The sequence below is a fragment of the Panthera onca genome, chromosome B3 (assembly GCF_046562875.1).
Source record: "Panthera onca isolate mPanOnc1 chromosome B3, mPanOnc1 haplotype 2, whole genome shotgun sequence".
Classification (NCBI taxonomy): domain Eukaryota; kingdom Metazoa; phylum Chordata; class Mammalia; order Carnivora; family Felidae; genus Panthera; species Panthera onca.
Window position 1 is genome coordinate 63148262 of NC_138344.1, and position 21722 is coordinate 63169983.

The window sequence follows — 21722 nt, forward strand, 5'->3', positions numbered from 1 at the left end:
GAAAGATTTTCAGCCAGTTTCCCCTATTTGGATTTCACTTAAGGAAAATAATTCATTGTGATTCTTGGTGCTATGTGCTTCTACAGGGCTGAAGTTGACCCTTTGTTTGCTTACCACTTGTTTTTCATTCAGCAACAATTTATGGACTGTGTCCTATGTCCTGTGTGCCAGGTATTGTGTTTGGCATGAAGGATACAATGGTGAGTGAGGCAGACAGGAATCACAGCCAGAATTTCTGTTCCCCAACTTTTGAATACTGTTGCCCATACACCTTAATGTCCTCTCTGAATCACGTTTGGTTTATTTTTTAGATTATTATTATTATTATTATTTAGTTGTTTTTTAGTTTATTATTATTTTTTAATTTAGTTTATTTTAAAAAACGATTTAGGATGGAAAGTTCAAACACAAACAACAATGTAGTCAGAAGAGTGTAATGAAAACTTAGGTACCTGTCACCCATCTTTAGCTTCAACAGTTATCAAGGTCATGTCCCCCTTCCTGACCCTATCCCACTTGGAGTTATTTTAAAGCATACCTAAGACATCAGGTCATTTCACCCATAAATACTTTAGTGTGAGAGTCTGTAATTGATAAGGAATTTTTAGAAATATAATCACCATGCCATTATCCACCTAACAAAATTAACAGTAATTTCTTAAGCTTAAATGGTCTCAAATGTGTCTTTAAAGGTGTTTCATTTTTAATTAACATACAGAAAAATGACTTGTTTTTCCCCCCGCATAAGGTTCTATGAATTTTGTTATGTTGTATCTTCCAGTCCATCAACTTGATCTGCCTTTATGTTTATTTTGGTCTTTTTAAAAAGATTCTTTCAGCAGGATTTTGTAGTCTTTAACATACAGATCCTGTACATATTTTAGATTCATACTTAAGTATTTCATCTTTTGGAAGTTTTGTGAGTGACATGATGTTGGTTTCTAATTGTGCATTGCTAGAGTATATAGGAATAGGATTAATTTTTATATGTTGACTCGTCCTGTTATTGCTAAAATCACTTCTTTGTTCCAGGAGCTTTTTTCCCCCCCCTCTCCTGATTCCTTGGGATTTTTTCCATAGCCATTCATGTTGTCTGTGGGTAGGATTAGCTTTATTTCTTTATTGCAAATTTGTATGCCTTTTATTTCTTTTCCTTGCCTCTTTTCTTATACTGGCTAGAACTTCCCATACAATGTCAAATAGGGGTAATGAGAGTGGATATTTTGGCTTTGTTTCTGATCTTGGGGGGGGACCATTCAATCTTTCACCATTAAGTATGATGTTAGCTGCAGGTTTTATCAGGTTGAAGAAGTTCCCTATGTTGCTGAGTTTTTATCGTGAACAAATGCTGAATTTTGTCAAATGCTTTTCTGCATCAGTCGATAGGATCATATACATATTTTCCCCTTTGGACTGCTAATCTGGTAGATTACACTGATTTTTGCATATTCAACTAGTCTTGCATTCTTTTGATAAACCCCACTTGGTCGTGGTTTATGTAAGGTTTTGAAGTTCCAACTGGAAACATGTACTAAAGGAACAACTAGCAGAGAGCTTATATAGACTTGTGTTTGGGATGTGTTGGAAATCATTTGGCTCATTCGACTGTTAACCATCCCATTAGCTTCTGCTGACCTGTTCTCCAAGAACCCACTCAGACCAACCAGGCCTCTGCTGCCGATTTACTTTGCCTCCACCCCCTCCTATCTAGTTATATCTACTGTCTACTTATACTTAGTTTCATTCTTTTTCATCCCCTAATCGTGGACCAGGATTAATTTTTATACGTTGACTCATCCCGTTATTGCTAAAATCACTTCTTTGTTCCAAGAGTTTTTTCCCCCCTCATTTCCAAATGTCAGAGTTACTTCTGACTATCTCCTTCCTCCATTTGTGCTTGACATTTAATTTATAGCAGGAGAGTTGGGGATACATTGTGTTTTAAGAAACAAATATTCACTTCAATACATCTGTGATTACAGTGCTGAACTTTAAATGATATTAAATAATTGGTTTCACAAATTTTGTCCTTTCATGAGGCACGAAAAGGAAAAACTATGGATGTCTTGTCATATGTAGTCTTCTAAGATCTGATTTTAAATTGCAATTTCAGGGGGAAGGTAATGGAAATAAACCGGAGAGTAATATAAATGTTTGCATGTGGTTAACATAATTCGCTTGCCTCCCCAGAGGCTAAATTCCAAAGAATTTGTTTCTGTATTCTTGAGACTGAAGACACAACGGTACAGAGATGCCTGTGAAAGCAGGCCCTCATCCGGGGAGCCTCAGCAGGCATGGCCACCCCACTCACCCCCTTGCTGGGGAGCAGTGAGAATACCATGGGTTGTGGCATGAGCTGAGTGCTGCTTTCTGTGAAAACATAGTCTCAGTTTCTTTGAGCAACCCATTAATAGATGTCAAGTTCACATTATAGGTTTTAGTTCCCAAGCAGTGTTAAAAGCAAATGTGTGGGGTTTTATATTTCCAGCTGCCTTTTTTTTTTTCAAAGTAAAATATGTGGGTTTTGGTTTTCAGCAGGCCACGTTTCTCCTAATAAAAACAGTTGGAACAAAATGTGTTTTATAAGCCTATAAAAATGTCAGACCATAATGATTTTAGTGCTGCATATTTAAAAATGGGTCACTAATATTTAGGATATTGGCATCTGCAAGGAAAGTAAATTATGGAAAGTAAATTACACTATATCATTTATATAAAGGAGAAGGTGGTTAGAAACTGGTCCGGTAACTGTATCGGGACCATTTTATTTCAGCTTCTGTGTAATGTGCTTGTCTTTCAGCTTTAAGTTATTCAAATTTTGGCCTTAAAATTATTGAACTTCTGTATTTGAAAATGGGCCTCAAAGTTCAAGAATCTTTCATGTGTTTGGAGACACAATTCATTATGTGAAAAAGTACCTTCCTGCTGTGGACTTGCCAGAGAGGCATCTCAGTGGGTTCTGGTGCCAAAATCAGTTGTGCTTCCTTCTAATGGCTCACTTTCTATGATCTGATTGACATTCTGAGCACCTTTTTGCCCTGTCTTCTAGGAAGCTCAGAAAAAACCTTTTAGCCCATCTCTAGCCCACACATTTTGTACATTTATCACACCTCTGTAATTCTTTTCATGTGATCTCTTTTACCTTTATATTATTTCTGCCTAACTTTTCTCACTTAACTTTCTTCCCATGTTACCCTGTAGTTAGTGTTGTAGGCTGCTGTATATCCATGTTAGTATAATATGGCTGAAAATTGATTTTTAAAAATATGAGTTTGTTTTTCTTAGAACATTTCATCCACATCATTACATTTCTCTAGCACTTTGGCACTTTTTCTTTATAACTGACAATTACAGATTTTTATTTTTATTTGTTTAATTTTCATTTTAATTAAAAAAAATTTTTTTAATGTTTATTTATTTTTGAGAGACAGAGAGAGAGATAGAGCATGAGCAGGGGAAGGGCAGAGAGAGAGGGAGACACAGAATCCAAAGCAGGCTCCAGGTTCTGAGCTGTCAGCACAGAGCCAGATGCAGGGCTCGGACTCACAAACTGTGATATCATGACCCGAGCCAAAGTCGGACGCTTAACCAACTGAGCCACCCAGGCACGCCTTCAATTACACATTTTTAAATTTCCAAACAGGAAAATTCCTGGGCTGTGTTTTAAAAAAATCTTTACCGCCCTGCCAATATCATTATTATACTATGTGTTAACTAACTTGGATTTAAATAAAATTTAAAAATTTTAAAAATCTTTACTGCCTTTTCAGATAATAAAAGTAATGCTAGCTGGTTATAAAAAACATTATAAGATGTTCAAACATTATAAAAATATATAAGGCAGAAAATAAAGGTCTTCCATAATGTCCTGTTTTCTAAACAAACAAACAAACAAACAAACACAAAACTACTCCCAAACGAAAAACCAAAAAACTCTTAACTATTTGGTGTATAGTTTTGTCTTTCCAGTTTTGTTGAGAAATTATTGACATGCATTTTACTGTATAAGTTCACCGTGTGTGTCATGATGGTTTGATTTGCATACAGTGTGAAATTATTACCATACTGGGTTCATCTAACGTTCATCTTCTCATATAGATACAATAAAAAGAAAAGAAAGGAGAAAAAAGTAAAGCAAAAAAAAATTCTCGAGATGAGAATTCTTAGGATTTACTTTCTTAATGACTCTCCTATAGATCATACAACAGTGTTAGCTACAGTGATCATGTTGTACATTACATCCCATTATGTATCTTACAGCTGGAAGTTTGTACCTTTTGACCACCTTCCTTCAGTTTCCCCTCCCCACCCCCACCTCTGGTAACCACAAATCTGATCTCTTTTTCTATGAGTTGGTTGTTATTGTTTTAGATTCTACGTGTGAGATCATACGATATTTGTCTTTCTCTGACTTATTTCTCTTAGCATAATGCCCTCAAAGTCCATCCATGTTGTTGCAAATGGTAGGATTTCCTCATTTTTTATGACTGAGTAATATTACATTAATACATAATATATATATATATTCCAATATATATATTCCAATGCATATCTCTTCTATATACTTATGTATACAACATACATTTATCCATTCATCCATTGATGGACACTTGGACACTTACATTGTTTCCATGTTTTGACTACTGTAAATATTGCTGCTATGAACATGGATTGCAGATAATCTTTTCGAGTTAGTGTTTTCATTACTATATTCTCAGAAGTAGCATTGCTGGATCGTAAGATTGTGCCATTTTTAATGTTTTGAGATTCCTCCATACTGTTTTCCATAATGGCTTCACCAATTTATGATCCTACCAAGAGTGTACAAGAGTTCCCTTTCCTCCACATCCATACTAGCATTTATTATCTCTTGTCTTTTTGATGCTAGCCCTTCTAATAGGCTGAGGTAACTCCACTGTGGTCATTGTGGTTTGAATTTGCATTTCCCTAATGATCTGTGATGTTGAGCATCTTTTCATGTGCCTGTTGGCCTTATGTATATTTTCTTTGGAGAAATGTCTATTCTCCAAAATGCCCATTTTTATATGGGGTTATTTGGTGGTCTGATATTGAGTTGTATGAGTTCTTTGTATGTTTTGGATATTAGCCCCTTATCGGATATATGGCTTGCAAATTTTTTTTTTCTCATTCTACAGATTGTCTTTTTATTTGGTTGATGATTGATCTCTTTTGCTGTGCGGAAGCTTTTTAGTCTGATGTAGTCCAACTTTTTTTTTTCTCATTCTGTTGCTTGTGCTTTTTAAGTATCATATTAAAAAAAATCATTGCAGGGCCAATGAGAGTATTATAGAGTTTTGCTTCTGCATAGTCTTGAAGATATGCCAGTCAAATTTGAGGGACAAACTCAGTGTGCTTGAGATGCTTTGTAGGAGGGGACCATGGTTGCTCTGGATATCAGACAAATGGAATTTAGAGGGCAGAGGGTGGTAGTTCAGAGTCTGGCCATGGCACCAGCGTCACATAGGCCTGTGTCCAAGCCCTGGTAGCTGAGTGACTTCAGACAAGCTGCCTCTCCTCCATAAGCTGTCTCTCCTCCATAAGTACTCCATAAGTGCTTTAAAGTACTATTTTGAGTGAGTGAGAGATTATGTAAAGCACTTAGCACAGTGTCTGATATGTAGTAAATGCTAAATAAATGTTAGCTCTTATATTATTTTGACTAATGATTGATGGCTGTTTATTTATTTAGTTATATTTTTTATTTAAAGCCAAGTTAGTTAACATATGGTGTAATAATGATTTCAGGAATAGAATTTAGTGGATGGCTATTTATAGAGAAACCCTGAAGAATCATGGTGCAAACAAGATAGAGTTTATTTCTCTGCCACGTGTATGTCTAGATGGAAGGTCCAGGGCTGACTATCATTCCGTAGTTATCAGAGACCCAGGTTCTTTGTACCTTGATGCTCACCTGGTTTCCAGCCCCTGGTCTAAGATGCCTGCTGTTCCTGTCACCATCGCAACCATGTTCAAGCCAGGGGGAAGGTCATAACTCAGAATTTGCATATAGCTTCTATACTCACAACCGACTGGCCCAAACTTAGTTATATGGCCATTCCTAGCAGCAAGAGAGGCTGGAAAATGAGTCTTTAGTTGAGTGGCTATATGGCCAACTAAAAACACTGATACTATGTCAAAGTCTTTGAGAGGCAACTTGCAGTCCCTGTCACGGTAGCTACAGCACTGTCTCTGAGGGAAGGCAGGTGTCCTGCATATGTCCTCTTTAAGAACTGGCTCCTGCCCTGTTGTATGTGTATTTATCAAACACCCTTGTCAACTTGTCAACTGGTTTATATTTTTATCTTTTGCTAATTCTTTGTCAACTTGTTTATGTTTTTATCTTTTGCTAATTCTTTGGGATAGTGATGTCAGATGTTTACTAGCTTTTCTATAAAGAACTGTTTCCTTTTATACTAAAATTACTTTTTTTATGCTTTAAGACTACCCTGATGATGTAAGGTTCTGGGCTTCATTCTTAAAATTTCCCCACTTCTCTGTTTGAAGAAGTATACTTCAGGGGCACCTGGGTGGTTCAGTCATTGAGCGTCTGACTTCGGCTCAGGTCATGATCTCACAGCTCGTGAGTTCGAGCCCCACATCAGACTCTGTGCTGACAGCTCAGCCTGGAGCCTGCTTTAGATTCTGTGTCTCCCTCTGTCTGCCCCTCTCCCACTTGCTCTGTCTCTCTCTCAAAAATAAATGGAAATATTAAAAAACAGTAAAAAAAAAAAAAAAGAAGAAGTACATTTCATTCATTTATTTAAAAAAAAAAATTTTTTTTAACGTTTATTTATTTTTGAGACAGAGAGACAGAGCATGAACAGGGGAGGGGCAGAGAGAGAGGGAGACACAGAATCTGAAACAGGCTCCAGGCTCTGAGCTGTCAGCACAGAGCCCGACGTGGGGCTTGAACTCACGGACCATGAGATCATGACCTGAGCCGAAGTTGGACGCTTAACCGACCGAACCACCCAGGCGCCCCTCATTCATTTAAATTAGTCTAGTACCTAGGGAGCTTGCTTAAGAGTTTTACTCTTTCAGATTACTGTGGTATAGACTTCACTTACATGATTGTAAACATTCAGGTGGGTGCTGAAAGATTCAGAGCTGGAAAAGCCGAACATTTATTATGACAAATAATAGCTTTGGTACCTTGCGGCTATTACAAATATTAATGTTAAAATTTGTACCCGTGACAAATGGAAAATTATGTAGCCAGGGAAACACGTGTGATGACATTGTTGGGTTAATCCTTTTAATAGATTAATATTTCTTAACACTGGCTAATCATTAAAATGCTTTAACATAAATATTCTTCTTGGTATCTCTGCTTTTCTTGTATATGGTGGTAAAGTAGCCTGTTCAACTGGGTTATCTTTGTACCAAGCTCTGTGTCATCTCAGATATAGAAGAGCTCTTATTTAAAAAAATTTTTTTTAACATGTTATTTTATTATTGAGAGACAGAGACAGAGTATGAGTGTGAGAGGGGCAGAGAGGGGGAGACACAGAGTCTGAAGCAGGCTCCAGGCTCTGAGCTGTCAGCACAGAGTCTGATGTGGGGCTCGAACATCAGCCCCATGCGGGGCTCAAACCCACAAACTGTGAGATCATGACCTGAGCTGAAGTCAGACACTTAACTGACTGCGCCACCCAGGTGCCCCAGAAGAGCTCTTATTTTAAAATTAGATTTCATGGAGGCACCTGGATAGCTCAGTCTTGGTTTTGTCTCAGGTCATGAGCTCACGTTTTGTGAGATCAGGCCCCATGTCAGGAGCAGAGCCTGCTTGGGATTCTCTCTCTCCCCCTCCCTCTGTGCCTCCCCTGCGCTCTCTCTCTCTCTCAAAATAAACTTAAGACAAAAAAAACAAAAAAAAGGAAATTAGATTTCATGGTTGTCCCAACTGAATAGTAGCTGAGACTGACCAAAATTTGGGTGTTACTTGGGTTGGAGGTTCTTTTTTCCATATCAGTTTGGCGGGGGAACAGTTCAGAAAAAGGTACAAGGCTGTGTGATATTTGTCCTGATCTGTTTGGTTTCTAAAGCTTGATTGAATATATTCAGGGGTCCTGGTTACTTAGTTTTTAGCCTACCTGGACTCCCAGGCTCTTGCAATACTTATACTGAACTCTTCTCCATCTTTTCCTTTCTTTCTTTCTTTCTTTCTTTCTTTCTTTCTTTCTTTCTTTTTCTTTTCTTTTCTTTTCTTTTCTTTTCTTTCTTTCTTTCTTTCTTTCTTTCTTTCTTTCTTTCTCTTTCTTTCTTTCTTCTTTTTAAAATTAAAAAAAAATTTTTTTTTTATTTTTGAGAAAGAGAGAGAGAGACAGAGACAGAGTATGAGTGGGGGAGGGGCAGAGAGAGGGAGACACAGAATCCGAAGCAGCTCCAGGCTCTGAGCTGTCAGCACAGAGCCTGACCCAGGGCTCAAACCCACAACCTGCAAGATCATGACCTGAGCCAAAGGTGGATGCCCAACCGACTGAACCACCCAGGTGCCCCTCTTTTCCATCTTTCTTAAAATCCAGTGTTGGCTGTCTGAGTGTAGAACCTCCTAAAATGTCATGAGAATCTACTGAGCTTGTTTTAACTAACAAGGAGAGAAACAGATTCAAAGACAGAGTAACCAGCTGAGGACCCTCGGCTTAAGAAGGGACCTGCACATATGGATAGCCTAACACCCTTGCTTTTGAATTTTTCTGAGACCTTTATAAAAGTAGGCACGATTCCTAAATTAAAGAAAAAAAAAAAGACAACGACAACAGAACATATCCGAAGAATTAAAAAACCTAAAAGCATGTCAGTGAACTTAGTCTCCACTGTTTCATTTTAGCAGGCCTTGTGGCTTGGTATGGACAGAGGATAGAGGGAGGCCGACTCAGCCATGTGATTTCAGATTGCCTTCCTGTGGGGTTACAGCGTTTCCACTGCATTTGTCCACAGTTTGCATATTGTCATTGACTTTAGGTAGCAATAACATAAAACACTATTGAAAGAGGAAAATCCCACACCCTTGATAAGGCTTGGTAGCTGAATTTATATTTTTAGAAAGCAAAGCTTGGAAACAACTGTATTTATTATTTTAAAAGATTTTCGAGCGTTTTTGTAAAGTGTGCATCTGTTATCATTACTCTAAATATGAATTCTTCTATATTTCAAACAAAGTGTTCACTGATATTTACCTTTCCGATGAGATATTTTATGTGTGTGACTATTTTTAAAGCATGTGCTCATTTGGGTGGAGCTGCTCTTGTGGTGTTTAACCTGTATTTACATATTTTCCTCTTCCTTATGAATGTCTTGTTTCTGACTTTTTAAGACTAAATCCCAAATGCTTCATTTTGGTGATTATTGGATAGCTTACAGATAGAACACACACAAGAAAGAGTGTGTTTATTATTAGCTAAATTATTTATTTTTCATTTACTAAGTATAACTTTAGTTACTTTTGTAAGTTTTTAAATATATGGACTGCTAAGTTGTATTTATTAGCAAAATGTGTTAACTACTTCTAGCATTTTGGTGTATTCTCTTTCTACAAGTTCTTTTTCTGTATATACAAATATACCCATGCATACCTTTGCAATAAATTAGAATCTAGGTGTCTATAGATGTATATACACATTATTTAGATTGTACATATAGTGTTATCTTATGAAAATACCCCTTGTCAATAATTACACTTTGTGAATATGCTTTTAAATAACTACCTAATACTATATTACATTGTGTGATACACCACATTTTACCCATTTCCTTGTTGGACACTTAGATTTTGTGTTACTAGAAAGAATGTTGTGACAAACATTCTTATATATTTCTCTTTCTGTCTTTGATAATTTCCTTAGGATGAATTCCTAGGAGTAGAATTACTGGTCTAAAGGAGTGTGAAAAAATTTTAAAGGTTCTTGATACGTAATGCCAAGTTCATTCACTCAGTCAAAAATGTTTCCCTAAGCACCGTGGATATAGCAAGGAAGAAGACAGTCCTTGCTCTGAATTCATAGTCTAGTTGGGGGAGAGATATATGTATGATTAAACTCAAGTTCATGCTTTCCAGAAAGGCTGTGTTAATTTGCATGTCACTGACATTGTCAATGTATGCAAGAAGTTTTGGAATTTGTATATGTGTTCTTTGGAATTAGGGTGTCATAGAATACTTTATAGGAAATAAAAGTATTTGTGTTTTGGTTACTGCATATCATGAATCACATACCAAATAATTTTTGACATGATCGATTTAGAAAACCTAACCCATTTCAATATCCCCATTTCTGTCACAAAGCATTGATCTACATTTGTAGAGTATTCTCATTTCCATACTTTTATGGGGGCTTTCCTACTGTATTCTCCCAGTCTCTTGATACTTTCTGCCACTGACGAATAGAACACCACTCTGACACATGGAAGGGTTGATAAAGAATACTAAAGGCACAGTGCTTAAAACTATCTTATCAGTATTCTGTTCTCCTTTTCAAAGGAGAAAGACCCTTATTTTATGTATAGTCTTTATAAGTGTGGATAAGGCATATAAGAGTGGAACCTAAATATCTATGGTAATAACAACTCATGGTAATGCTATTACATTTAATTTGCAGATTCTCCAATACCTATTAAGCACTGGTTTAATATTCAGGACACAAATAGCAGTTTTCAGGACAGCAGGTTAATCTGTTGTATTCATATAGCTAATATATTACATATCTGGCAATGAAAAGCAATTATTTGTCATCAGAACAGACTAATGACATTAAGGTGTGTAAAAAAAAAAAAAAAAGAAAAAAAAAAGAAAAGAAAAAAAGCCCACATTTTTAGTTGCCTGAAAGTTAGTGGGAGGGCGAATGTGGCTTTCATGGAGCACTGAGCTGCATTTTTATGTCCAGAACGCTCAGTCCTTGGGAATAATTATTCTATTCACTGCTCGATAGGTTTCCCACATGTGAAAGCTGCCAAGCTTCTCTGGCTTCTAATTTAGGAGCTAAAAAGATTTCCTTACCGGACTTAAAAGTGATCTTTAGGCAAACGTATGGCCTTCCCTCTTCACTCAAAACTGGCTACAGATAGGCACTGTATATACAAGTAGCCTTGCCAAGTATGGCGAGATAAATTATGTGACTGAGCTGTTTTCCAAAACATGCCTTTTCACAATTAAATACCATGTTTTTCTGGTTTACTCGAGTTATTAGTATGATCTCCATACTCAAATGAGCAAGCAAACTATGCCTAATAAGTGATGAGAGATGGTGTAATGTCTGCCACTGTATACTTTCAGTCTTATCCATTTGTATTTCATTTGATGTTGATGAAGTGTACGATTTTTTAATTTACCAAATGAAATAAATGGAGTGGTTTGCATATTATGCTGTGGGAATTCTGAAGATTTGTATGTCTAGGATGAGTTTTTAGAGAGGTAGAGGTTTCAGTTTGTGGACGTGGAAAAATGTGGATGCCTGGCTCAATACATCCTTGAATTTTATATTTGATAGAAGGGTATCATAGCATTGGTAATCTTTTGGTGCTTAATTCTTCAGTCAGTATCATGCTGCCAAGGTCTGTCTATATTTTTCATGCATCAATGGTGCACTCTTTTTGCGGGCAACGTATTATTCCATAGTGGGAATATACCTAAATTTATTTACATATTTTCTTGTATATAGACATGTGGGTTATTTCCAGCCTTTTGTTATTATGAATGCTGTTGCCGTGGACATTCTTGTATGTGTTGTGTGTTTTACATGTGTAAGAGTTCCTCTGGTTTCTACTTTGGAGTAGAATTGATGGGTCAAAGAGTGTCTGAATGTTCAGTTTTATAAGATAATGCAATCCTGTCTTCCAAAGCAGTTGTACCTAAGTTTACATTCCTACCAGAAACACTTTGGAAGTCTTGTCCATATTCTCTTTAAACACTTGATGCTATCGGACTTCTGAATGTTGCTAATTATGTGGGTTTAGAAGGGTCTTCATTTGTATTTTGCTGATCACTAACGAGGTTAAATATTTATTCAATACCATATGTATTCAATTCATATGTATGGCATATTCAATTGCCATATGTATTCCTTCTTTTAAAAAAGGCCTGTTCATGTTTTTGGCCTAGTTTTAAAAATCGCATTGATTCAGCTTTTCTTATTAGTATAGGAATTTTTTAAAAAATGTATGTTCTTGATACTAATCCTCTGGAAGCTTTATGGATAGGAGATATCCTCTCCTGGTTTGCAACTTTTTCCACTTTTTCTAGGGTGACTTTTAACGATTGGATGTCCTTACTTTTTAACAGAGTCAAATTCATGAATATTTTATAATGAACTCTTTTAAAGAAAACCTTCCCTGTCAAGATCAGAAGGAATTAGAAAATATACTCCTCACTAAAATTTTTATAGTTTTGCTTCCAGTGTTTTAAGTTCTGATCCATCTGGAATTAGGTTTTGTATGATGTGAAATAAAGGTTCAGTTTTCATTTTTATCATATAATTCACCACCTCTGTCATATATTAAGGTCATAGATGTGCTTGGGATTTTTTCTGAGCTTTCTTCTGTTCCATGCGTCAGTATGTCTATCCCTACCCTGAGTCATAGTCAGTCAGCTTTGTAAGTGGTCCTAATATCTGATAGTGCACAGCTCCCCTCCTGGCTCTTCTTTTTCAGGAAGACTTGCCTTTTCTTTGCTTCTCTGTGTGAACTTACAAATCAGCTTCTTAAGTTCCATAAACAATTCTCTTAGGATTTTGATTAGCATTGTATTGAATTTTTAGATGAATTTGGAAAGAATGTCATCTTTATGATATTAGGTGTTCCTTAGGAACCTGATATATCTCTCAATTTATTTAGGTATTCTTTAGTGTCTTTTAATAAAGTGTAAATATTCATGTTTGAATCTTGCATCTTTTTTTTTTTTTATGTTTATTCATTTTTGAGAGACAGAGAGACAGGGCCTGAGTGGGGAAGGGGCAGAGAGAGGGAGACTCAGAATCTGAAGCAGGCTTCCAGGCTCTGTGCTGTCAGCATACAGCCTGACGGGGGACTTGAACCCACGAACTGTGAGATCATGACCTGAGCCGAACTCAGATGCTTAACCGACTGAGCCACCCGGGTGCCCCGAATCTTCCATCTATTTAAAAAAATGTTTATTCCTAGTTGCTTGATATTTTTAATGCTATTATACATCATGTCTTGTAAATCATGTATTCTAGCTGCTTATTCCTGATGTATAGAAATGTGATTGGTTTTTGTATATGGATCTTATATTCAGCTATCTTGCTAAACTCTTTTTAAAACATTTTTATTTTAAATGTTATTTTAAATTTAAAATTTATTTTAAATTTTATTTTAAAATGTTTATTTATTTTTGAGAGAGACAGAGTGTGAGCTGGGGAGGGGCAGAAGGAGAGGGAGACAGAATCCGAAGCAAGTTCCATGCTCTGAGCTGTCAGCACAGAGCCTGATGTGGGGCTCAAACTCACAGACCATGAGATCATGACCTGAGCCGAAGTCCGACGCTTAACCGACTGAGCTCCCAGGTGTCCCTCTTTTTTAAAAAATAATAACTTATTTGTGGATTCTTTTGGGCTTTCTATGTGTATAATCATCATTGACGTTTTTATTTTCTTCTTTTCCATTATTTGTGCCTTTTTTTCCTGGTACTGTTAAGAACTTCATGACAATGTTGAATAGAATTGATGATAATGGGCGTTCTTTTCTTGTTCTTGTTCTTCTTTTTTTTTTTTTTTAATGTTTGTTTATATCTGAGAGTGAGAGAGAGAGAGACAGAGCGGGAGTGGGGGAGGGGCAGAGAAAGAGATGGAGACAGAATCTTAAGCAGGCTCCAGGCTCTGAGCAGTCAGTGCAGAGCCAGACATGGGGCTCAAACTCATGAGCCATGAAATCATGACCTGAACCAAAGGCGGATGCTTAACTGACTGAGCCACCCAGGTGTCCCCATTGTTTTCTTGTTCTTGATTTCAAAGGCCATACTTCTAACGTTTTCCAATTAAGTGTGATGTTTGTTATAGATTAAAAAAAAATACACCAGGTTAAGGATATTCCCTTCTCTATTCCTAATTACTGTTTTTGTCAAGAATTTGCATCAAATTTTATCAAATGCTTTTCTGAATCTACTGATATATCTTTTTTCCCTCATTTAAACTTCTAATATGTTAAATTAAATATACTAAAACTATAAAAATATTCTTTTCAGATATACATGCACAGGGTAAACTATGTATTAAAAAAAATAGTCAGAGGTGTCTGCGTGGCTCAGTTGGTTAAGCGTCCAACTCTTGGTTTTGGCTCAGGTCATGATCTCATGGTTTCATGAGATTGAGCCCTGCATTGGGCTCTGCACTGACAGCCTGGAGCCTGCTTGGGGTTCTCTCTTTCCCCGCTCTCTCTGCCCCTCCCCCCCAAATATGTAAATCTACTCAAAACAAAACAAAACAAAACAAAAAGCAGTCAATGACAAGTACATGATTCAGGATAACAGTTAACACAGGTGGGTAGGGAGAAGCACTTGGGAGACATCAGTGGTTGCTAATGTTCCAGTTCCCATGTCAGGTGGTGAGTTTATGCCCATACAGTATAGTATCTAAAGCATACAAATATATGCATAAAAACACAAATGATTAAATATGAAAGCTGATCATGCATAGACCATTAAGGAAAGATAAGCATATGTGTTATGAACTAAGAATTATGATTAATCTATCACTTCTCGGCCTTTTGGCTAGGATCAAGTGAAGAATTATGATTAATCCAATTGTATGATTTAAAAAAAATAAATTCTTATTTGTCTATATCAGACTGTATTGCATTTATTCCTGGGTTGGTAAAAAGTCTTCTTCAAGTGCTGCATTTTTCACTGCTATTGGTTAAGTTCCTCCTCTTTAGATACCTTTTGGCTGTTTGTGGTTGTGAGATTTAATATCATGGCTCACATGTGCTTTAGGGTCTGCACATCCTAAGAGTGAAAAGTTCTGTGATTATCCTGTGCTCTCAACTGTTTAGTCCCCACATTGCAAGATGATTAAATGGCCCTCGTTCTAGGTTGACACTTTGTGTGGAATGCTCTGCAGTGTATAGAGAGCCTGACCCTTTCTTTCGGTTACTTAGACCACACACTTCTGTAATGAACATGCCATGAATTTCTATCCCACCCATCCTATCCATCTCATCCTATCATGTAGGGCTGGGGCATGAGGTTTGTGGCTTTTGGGGAGGACACTCGGAATGTATTTTAGTGGTTACGGACATTTGGAATGAAACAGACTTGGATTTGAATCTTGGCTCTTCTTTTTACCAGCTGTGTGGTCTTTAGAAATTTGAATAACCACTCTGAGCATCAGTAATCCAAAAAATTTGCCTGATATTTTTCTCCCAGGTTGTTGTGTTATAATGTTGTCGATTGTTATTACTATGATGATCATATCAGCATCATGTACAATTAATTTTTGTATCTCCATGCAGCTGGATGAAGTTTCAAGCTACTGACCTGGATTTTCCCTTGAGTGTGCTTAGAGGCACCAGTCGTTTTATTTCCTAAGTTCTGAAAAGAGGCCTAGTGCCAAAATACCCTTACCTTCCTTTTCAACCAGTGCTTTTTCTCTTCTGTCGATTAATGGGGGGAGGGGAGAGACGGGCAGTCATGTCATTCACAGCCAGGCCCTTTCTAAGCAGATACAAGTGTTTGAACTGATCTCAATGCTGAGAACAATGTTAACAGTGATCACCCCAGTACCGAGCACCCCCACAGCAGCTACCGTACTGAATGCCGTACCCTCAGAATCTCCCTAGGTTCCAGTCCAATTTCCTAAAGCAGATTTTTAAAAATATTTATTTATTGAAGGAGAGAGTGCAAGTGGGGGAGGGGCAGAGAGAATGAGGGGCGGGGCAGAGGATCCCAAGCAGACTTCTAGCTGACAGCAGGGAGCCCCATACGAGATGCGAGGAGAGCCAGATGGGGGTTCAAACTAATGAGCTCTGAGATCATGACCTGAGCTGGAGTTGGATGCTCAACCGACTGAGCCACCCAGGCAACCTTTCCAAAGCAGATCTTTGATCTTTATCTTCACACCAGCTCAGCCCTCTAAGCTTCACACCAGCCCTCTAAGTCGGGGGCTTAGAGAGATTCAATAACTGGCCCAGTGTCACACCATTAGTAACTGGCAAAACCAGGAGGCACCCCCTGATCTCTGTGACCAGAACCTACATTCGCAGCTACTTCCTATGCGGATGCGATTGCCTGGACAGTGTTTCCATGTCCCTAATTTTTTGGATTTTGGACTTGGAAGTATGTGGAGCCCAGAACTCAGTGGGACCTGGTTGGTTGAATTGTTGGATTCTCTGTGCCTTTTGGGGAAGCCAGCTCCCTGCCCATGCGAGAGATGCTCTGGAAACTTAGGATGCTCTTTAGCCACTTTGAGAGAGAAAGCGAGAGAGGGAGTGGGAGACAGAGAGAGAGAGGATCCCAAGCAGCCTCAGTGCTGTCTGTGCAGAGTCCAACTTGCGGCTCCATCTGGCAAACCGTGAGATCATGACCTGAGGCAAAGTCAAGAGTCGGACAGTCAACCCACTGAGCCCCCCAGGTGCCCCATTTTGGCCATTTTCTACTAAAAGTTGAATCTAAGATGATTCAGTGCTCCGATTGGTAGTTTCTAGAAATTTTCGCATTATTCACTTTGGGTGTGGAGTATTCAGATATGTGGCATTCATGACTATATTTTGGATTTTTAAGTCAGAAAACTAGAGCATTTATAAAAACCTTGGAAAATATCTGTAGTATGCTGAAATAAAGTGAGAACTTAGTAAAAATATGCATTAATGCAGGAATCCACTGCCCTCACACTAAGCACAAGAGATCTCTGTTGAACCTTGGGAAAAATAAACTTACTCCCTTGGCTTTTATGGGGGTGGCACTAAAATTTGGTAGCTGTGCCCAGGAGTGGGGTAGTGGCATAGAATGAAAACAGTCTGCAGGAGCCTTCAGGTTCTTTAAAACACAACCAACTTAAACATTAGCATAGTCTTTAGAGAATGAATCCCGGATTCCCTAATCCCACACAGACAGTTGAGTTTTTGAAAAAGAGGTTCAACTTAAAAAGTTAGTTTACTCTTCTACTTACCAAGTATTTAATTAAACACAATTAACCAAAGGGTGAGAGAATAAAATTTTCTGTTTAAAATTCTTTCCTTCTTCAGCACACCCCCAAAATGATACAAGTTTTAGGAAGAATTGTCAAATTTTAGTTTTTGCCCTTGTGCTAGTTCCCTATTTTGATCCAGTTAATATTAAAATGCTCACAAAGCAATTATCATTCATCTTTCAACCTGATGAACAGATTTTCATTGCAGATGAAGTCTGCCCTGTAAATGATTAAACATTAATGAAAACAAGAATCAACCTGATCTGTTTCAACACCTCCATTTCTCTGCGGGAGGTGACATTTTTCTGCCAGTTTGTCCAAGTGCTGCTTTTGCAGCCTCCCTCTTGCTCAAGTAGCGTGTATTTGGCTTTGTTTCGAATTCAGTCGAGAGTATGACTGAGCTTGAAAATGAAAAACAGTATCCTACTTCTCAGATTCTGTTTGTAAGGATGTTGCAGAGTGCTTACAATACATTTGGAAGCTTGTGACTCCAGAGAATTTCTCTGGCATTGCTCAGCATTCAGTATTTACAGCGTATTTCATTTATTGGTAGCATTGAATAACATGCAGGGTAAAATGGCAGCCCTGTTAGGCTTTCCATTTCAACAGCCTTACTAGGATAGCAGCTGACCAAACGCTGACAGCTCTTTCTGCACATAAAAGAAGTTGGGCTCAGCATTCCAGCTGAACCAATTGACCAATTGACCTTTCTTCGGTCTTCTTTTGTACACCCTTAGGAGAGGAACCATCACCACTCTTTAGTTTATATCCACTATATGGTTCCTTAATTTATTCCTCATACATGGGAGTACATTTCTTTCCGTGTTCATGTGTGGGGCTTTTGGGCCAAATTTGTTTCCTGCGTTTCTGTTTCTGTTTACCAAACAAAGTAGTCACTACTGGAACAGATTTACTCACTCAAACATCGACTGGCACATAAGTGCTCAGTAAACAGTGTTTGAATGAAGAAATGCCGGGCAGTGAATATGGGGACTTTTGGCCTCTCTGCATATCTGATTAAGTGGTCATATATTTAGAGATTTGATTTCCTTTCATATCACTACTATCTATGTAATGTTTTAAAAATTTCCTTTCCCTGGATAGTTTAAAATTCCAGCATTTAAACATTACCTCCAGATTTAGATAAAGGTAAAATTGTAGCATTGGCTATAAGCAAGCAGGGAAATATATTAATTTCCAGTTTCCAGGAAGGTTGGAGGAAAAGACTTTCTTAGAATGAGCATGATTGTACTCTGACAGGAGCACTGAAATTAAATGGCTCTCACTGCGTAACACCTTGGCAGTCACGCATAAGTGCATCTTCTCTTATTGATTTTACGTATTGTGCTTTGCTGGCAAAAATGCTGATTGTTTATTCACTGATGTCAAACAGCTATAGAACCAGCTTTGTGTCGTGCATTGAAAACCAGACTGAAGAATATCACATTTTCTGGTTATTGTATTTGTTTTTGTATTCTTTTAATTGCACGTGCACATATAACAGTAACCCTATTGACGGTATGAATTCCCGTTTTCTATTTCGGAATTGATTTTGCAAGAGACAGTTGAAAGTTTGTGCTCTGTAAGTAGAGAACGTTAAGTCATTTGAATAACAACCTGAGATAATCTATTATCATGAGAATACATGCTTTATTGCTTTTTTTTTTGATGTATAGGTTTTTGTTTTGATATGACATGTGATATGAAGGGAAATGTTCCCTGTAAACTCCTAAGTATAAGAGTTGGGTTTGCAGAGAGGCCGTAAGTTCCCTTCTGTTTTGGTTACAGCAGGAATATCATCTATTTTTAACACGGTCGCTCTCTGCCATACAGTGTGGTGACACGGCAGTGCCATCGCACGACACTGTCATTTTACTAGAAATGCCGCTTTAATTTTATCCTTTTATTTTTAGCTTCATAACTTCCTCACAAAGCTATCTGGAATAAAGAGTCAAATGTTCAAGCATGACATTTACGTTCACTTGAGATTTGTCAAAAGCATCCGCCAGGACTTGATTTGCTTAAAACGTGAAATAAAAATATACCTCTGTTAATTAAGAGAACAATTTCAAATCCAGTTACTCCACAGTAACCTGAGTTCTTGGCATTTCAAATATGCAGTTAAGTTTTATGTTGACCCAGTTAATGTTCCCAAAGTCAATGGAGTGAGGCAACTTGGATTCTCTGGAATCGGTGTGGAGATGGAATTTGGGGTGCAAGATGGTTACTAGGAATTGCCACCTATAAAAGGGAAGGGGGGGGCAGGGAAGGTTTAGGTAGAGGGAGGCTGATGTTGGCTGATGTTGGCTCAAGTGACCGGCCTTGCTCGGTCACCAAAGGCAGGCCAACCTGGAGAACCTGTGATCTCCAGTAAGAGGCTCTCCGCTGCTGAGGCCCATGGAAGAGCCACCTGCTAGAGACTGTCTGCCGACCACACTCACCACAGCTGGGCAGAAAGTCTTTCTTGACGTGAGGGACTGAGCTCCACCACATGGGACTCTTATAACTATTATTAACAACAGTACATAGATTTTATATAGTCATATTGTTGTCTTCATCTGATCAGTGAAAAATGGAGGCCAAACAATTTGCTTAAGATCTTGTGGTTAATTCAGAGCAGAGCTAGGAAGACTAACTTATATGTCCTATTCTCTTAGCCTTTGGTAAACTGACATCACGCTGTGATGGCTGTATTATTCTTTCATAAATAATTTTTTTTAATGTTTATTTAGTTTTGAGACAGAGACAGAGCGTGAACAGGGGAGGGGCAGAGAGAGAGGGAGACACAGAATCCGAAACAGGTTCCAGGCTCTGAGCTGACAGCACAGAGCCCGTCGCGGGGCTTGAACCCACCAACCGTGAGATCATGACTTGAGCCGAAGTCGGACGCCCAACCGACTGAGCCACCCAGGCGCCCCATGGCTGTATTATTCTTAAATGGGTGTCAGTGTATGTGAAGAAAAAGTGAGCTGCAGGTATGGTAGCTACTCAAGAACCGGTATAGCCAACAAGAAGGGGCACAGGTTTTAGATTCCAGCTGGCTTGGCCTTCCGGTCTGTGTTCTGTCTGGCTCTGTGACAGGCAAGTCTCTCATTCATTCTGACCTTCAGTGTTCTGGTCAGTCAGTCAATAAAAGGAATGAAGTTGATTTGTTGACCGAACAGGGTAGATGAAAGCACATAATACATTGGTGTTCATAGCAGGAAACACCGTACATGCTAATTTTCTTAAATGTCAAAACCAAGTCAACCTGTAAAATGTCAGTAGAGAAATGAAGATCTGAACTTGAAGACAGGGAGAACTTTTCTCCCTCATATTTTTCTTTCATAATTCCCCCATACCTGTAGTGTTAATATATTAGGAAATGAATTGACAGACTTTTCTGAAGAACTTGCTTCTGCAGTGTGAGGCCATTCCAGACAGACATGGGAAGGGCTATTATTAAAAAAAAGGAGAGGAAGGGGGCACCTGGGTGGCTCAGTCAGTTGAGCATCTGGCTTCGGCTCAGCTCGTGATCTCACTGTTTGTGGGTTCGAGCCCCATGTCGGGCTCTGTGCTGACAGCTTGGAGCCTGGAACCTGCTCCGGATTCTGGTCTCCCTCTCTCTTGCCCCTCCCCTGCTCATGCTCTGTCTCTCTCTTTCTCTCTCTCAAAAATAAACATTAAAAATTTTGAAAAAAAAAAAAAAGAGGAAGAAGCACGGAGTGAAAAAGACAGATTCAATCAACAAGTATTCATGGAATGCTTATTATGCAGAGCTTTTTTTGAATTTTAATGGTACAGCTCAATATAGAAGGTGAATGAAAGTACCAGATCTGAGCTCATTAAAAACTGCCGCTTCTCCCTTTTCCACTTCTACTAGCCTTTTGGTTTAGTCTCGGTTATTTTTCTAGGTTTACTGCCGTCGGCTGGTAACTATTTCCCACCTGTCTATGTTATATGTTAGGCCTACCTTCAGCCCATTCTTTATGGAAATTCAAGCCTATTATTTCCTACTTCCAATTACTTTCATAAAGGTCAAAATACTTGACATTGATGGTTGCCGGGAGCCCGCCAACCTCATCTCTCACTATTTACATTTCCAAACCCAAATCTTCCCCCTCTTTCTGCCTCACTAGGTCTCCCAATAGGCTTTGGCCCTTTTGCTTTGGGCCTTTGCCCATACTGATTCCTAATCTGGTAGTGCTCTTTCTCTTTCCTTCTGGTTAACTCCCACTTGGTGTATATTTTTCTTCCTTTGGGAAGGCTTTTGCTAATCCCTGGACTAGACTGGGTCACCCTCTTACTTTCCTCTAATACTCCCTCTTAGGATTGATCCCAGGAGGTAATTACTTGCTGTGTGCGTGTGACAGTCTTCTCTCCTATCAGATTTAGCTCCACATGGGTTCCATACTAGTTCTGTTTTGGCTCCGCCAAGCTCAGTCCTGGCAGGGAGGGAGTCATTGAAACTTTTTGAGTGAAGGACTTAGAAGGGTCACATAAGTCTCTCTTGTTCAGCCTGTGCTTCCTACCTCGCTGTTTGGGCTCTCTAAGTTTAGACGTAGGTCAGTGTAAATCCCCCTACATTAA

At 38.4% G+C, this 21722-nt stretch overlaps 1 protein-coding gene and 1 pseudogene across 3 annotated transcripts in view; both read left to right on the plus strand.

Moving 5' to 3' along the window:
- FSIP1 (fibrous sheath interacting protein 1) overlaps window positions 1–21722 on the plus strand; it is a 197093-nt gene that overhangs the window by 102993 nt on the left and 72378 nt on the right. The gene's annotated exons all lie outside the window — the stretch shown is intronic.
- LOC132670669 (U2 spliceosomal RNA) lies at window positions 14718–14850 on the plus strand (annotated as a pseudogene).